The sequence below is a fragment of the Mus caroli genome, unplaced genomic scaffold, assembly GCF_978045245.1.
Source record: "Mus caroli unplaced genomic scaffold, Mus_caroli_1 scaffold_1, whole genome shotgun sequence".
Taxonomy (NCBI): domain Eukaryota; kingdom Metazoa; phylum Chordata; class Mammalia; order Rodentia; family Muridae; genus Mus; species Mus caroli.
In genome coordinates, this window is record NW_028227256.1 from 60,866,429 (window position 1) to 60,870,333 (window position 3,905).

Consider the following 3,905-nt stretch of genomic DNA (forward strand, 5'->3'; position numbering starts at 1 on the left):
TGAAATAAGGTTATTGGGTAGGTTGTATTTTAGTGTATCTGGTATTAGAAGGAGAAATTAGGCTGTGGATACAGTTCAGGGATAGAGTAGTTAGCTAGCAGCACAGAGACCTAAGTTGAATCCTCTGCACCACAGTAAATTAGGACACGGGCACTGGTGGGAGATAGACTAGAAATGCCAAAGAATGTCTTATGAAAATAGAAATTAAAGGAATGACTCTACAAGCCACAGAAGGTCAACAATTGCTGGCAGGCCACTTGACGCTGGAAAGAGGCTCGAAAAGGCAAAGGCCCTCCCTCACGAGTTTCAAAAAGAATGTGGCCTTGACATCTTCCTAGATGTTCTAGTTTTTGCAAAGGTAGGACAATAAATCTGTGTGTCCTAAGCCACCTAGCTCTCAATGCTTGGCTACAGTATTAGAACCAGTGACCTGAGAGTGCACACAGCAGTTCCCCAATCCATACATGTACTTTTCAGTGAAGAAGCTATGCAGAGGTATGCAGACAACTCCCATTTGCTTTCTATCTTGAACTTCACTCTGATCCACACTGATGAGTGATGAGACTTGGCTCATGCTGGAGCAGACTTGCATTCTCTAGGTGGGTGTCAGAACTTACCAGGTCCCTAGGGGAATCTCTGGGTTAAGACAGAGCTAATCCAAAATTCCAAAGTCTCAACTAAACCAGACGAAGCCTCTGACCAAAGCATAAACTACCATTTATTAGGAAAATCCGAAATGCCTTTCTTCAAGGGACACTAGGGCATAGTGTCAGATCTGGCTTAATCCCTCCTGCCCCTAATCACTGGGACTTCATCCAGGGACTTCTCTTGCAGGATCAGTCATGTCCCAGGTTCTAGGGCAACCAAGGTCTTAAAAGATGCTGTGAAGAAGCTCTGCTTGAAAAGCTGGAGCAGTGGCTGACGAAGGCTCTGGAGCCAGATGGGCGTGTCAGTCTCGAAATCTTGGTTTCCTCCCATGAGAAATGATCGTGAGCATAAATCCATCCTTCTTATGGGCTTGTTGGTGGATTTGTCGTCGTAATCTAGCCAAAGCTGGAGATTGAATCTAAAATCATGGCTGGTTTCCCATGTCTCATGGGCCCGATCTTTCTTTCACTGTGGTTGTAGATCTGGTCCCCATCTGTTCTCCAGCACTGGAAGCTGGCTTTTTAACTTTAAGCCCAAACCCTTGTCTTGAATGCTTACCTAATAGCTTCTCTAGAACAAGGGCCCAGATGAGGCTTTTGGTGCCTCCTCCCCTCTTGTCAGGGAGGAATCTGTGTCTGTGGCCCCCACTTTCTTCCCAAAGATATACTTGATGCTATTTAGCTGTCGGTATGTGCAAAGGTTTGAACTCTCCACTCTCAGGTCCACCTTTTCATGGTCCTTTCTTTCCCCCTCTCTCCCTCTTCCCCCTTCTCTCCTTTCCATGGTATATGCATGTCCATGTGTGTGCTCATACACGTGTGGTACACAAGCTAGAGGCCAGTGTCAATCCTCTTCCCCCATCACACTTTGCTTTTTTTATGCACAGACTCTTCCACTAAGACTGAAGTTCACTGATTCAGCAGGACGAGCTATCCACAAACTAGAAACTCTAAGGTTTCTCTCTTTCCAACTCCTCAGTGCTAGGATTACAAGTGTGTACCTATAGGTTGGGGGTCTTTTACCTGCTTAGTAAGACTCTAAACTTGGGTCTTCACGCCTGTGTGGCCAACACTTTACCAACTAAGCTGTCTGCACAGCCCTTCCTAGTGTCATCTTTGACCCTCTGCCTTAACTTCTCCAGTGATGACAAGCAGTAGGGACTGTCACCTGCTGCAGCCCGCTACAGTGGATGTGCTTTATATTAGCAGATGAGTTGTCACAGAAAAACATGCTAGGACATAACGCAAGCCAGGCTCTGGTATCTCTCTTTTTTTTTTTTTGGCTCTAGATTTCCACAAGGAGCCTCCAACTAGCAGCATCCTGTCTCAACGTCACCAAAGTGGATGTCCTCATTTTGAACACAAAATTGTCACAACACTGAAAACATGTGGGGCTGCACGGGTCTTTTAATGATGTCAAACCTATCACTCATGTGGCGTTCTACTAGATTCCATAATATGGTCTTATTTTATCTTAAACAGAGCAGGACAGCAACATTGGGCAGCAAATCTGCCTCTTTTTGAATCCCTTAGCTCAGTTTGCATTAGCTGTTCTCTCTACAGCTTCAATGGCTATTCAGAAGAAACATCAACAACGCATCATAAAAACAAACACAAAAACTAACAAAAGCTCCACCACAGTTTAGTCCTATTTCCCCTACATCTTATTATATTACTTACTTTTCTCATTGCTCTGACAAAACCCTTGGCCACTGCAGCTTCAGGAAGGAAGGATTGACTTGTTTCCAATGAGAGGAAGGGCCCAGGTTGGCTGGGAAGGCGTGGCATAGCATGGCCTGTCATTATGTAACAGCAGGCAGGAAGGAAAGGGAGAGGTGAAGGGTGACACACCAGGTTGCTTTCTTTTATTCTTTCCCTGTCCCTCTTATTCAGGCTGTAGCCCATGGGGTGAAGCAATCTACATTAAAGGTGGGTCTTCCCTCTCAGGTACACATTTACAGAAACACTCTCATAAGCATCCCTCTCTCTCTCTCTCTGAGGTGACTCGGATTCTAGTCAAGTTGATAATGAATATTAACCATTGCATGCGCAATATGGCTAGACAACTAAAAAGACAAAAGTGTGGGGACGAAGGCTGTTCTGCTAACATTAGCTAAGTACTAATTATATTTCATATTCTGCAAATGTGTACCATACAAATAACATGACGGAGCCCTCACAATAAATTTTCAAGTTAGGTATTTGTACTGGCTAGTTTTGTGTCAACTTGACACAGCTGGAGTTATCACAGAGAAAGGAGCTTCAGTTGAGGAGATCTCCATGAGATCCAACTGTAAGGCATTTTCTCAATTAGTGATCAAAGGGGAAAGGCCCCTTGTGGGTGGGACCATCTCTGGGCTGGTAGTCTTGGGTTCTATAAGAGAGCAGGCTGAGCAAGCCAGGGGAGGCAAGCCAGTAAAAAACATCCCTCCATGGCCTCTGCATCTTCTCCTGCTTCCTGACCTGCTTGAGTTCCAGTCCTGACTTCCTTTGGTGATGAACAGCAGTATGGAAGTGTAAGCCGAATAAACCCTTTCCTCCCCAACTTGCTTCTTGGTCATGATGTTTGTGCAGGAATAGAAACCCTGACTAAGACAGTATCATCATATCCTTTTTTCATATACATGAAGGAGCTAAGGCACCAAAGAGGTTAAATAAATTGGTCAAGATTCAAAACCTACACATGCTATGATTTGACCCTAAGTCAAAGACCAATCCTTGCACAATAAGAAATAAAACTCTTTTATTGTGTCTTCCTCCTTTTCCAGTTAATTTCGGTTCCTACAGCACATTGGCGTTAGGCGGAGCACACTCTTTCCAACTCTACTCTGTGACTTTTGCTTGTGAGAGCTGTAGCCAGTCAACGCTACCCTCATTGCCCCTGGCATAAAGCACAGTCATGGTGGCCTTGGGAAGTTTCAGGAGCTTTGATTCAATTCCATTAACCAACCTTGAGAGGGGCTGGGACAAGGGGACATTAGAACCGGCCTCCCAGTGGAGTGAGCAGCTCACCTGTAAAGGAGCCCACCCTGAGAGGTCTAGGAACTTTGATGAAAATTTTAAGAATATAGGTAGGAAATGAATGGCAAAAACTTCCCCATCCCCCTACCCCAAGAAAGTGCCTTTAGGAAGCTAGGCCTTAACCCCTGTTCCTGTTTATGCCTTGAAGGTAAACTTCAGGGGGTTAGAGTGGGTGGATTACTCCCTAGCAATGCCGGGAATTCTGTCTACAGGCCAATTAGAACACACCCAGATTTG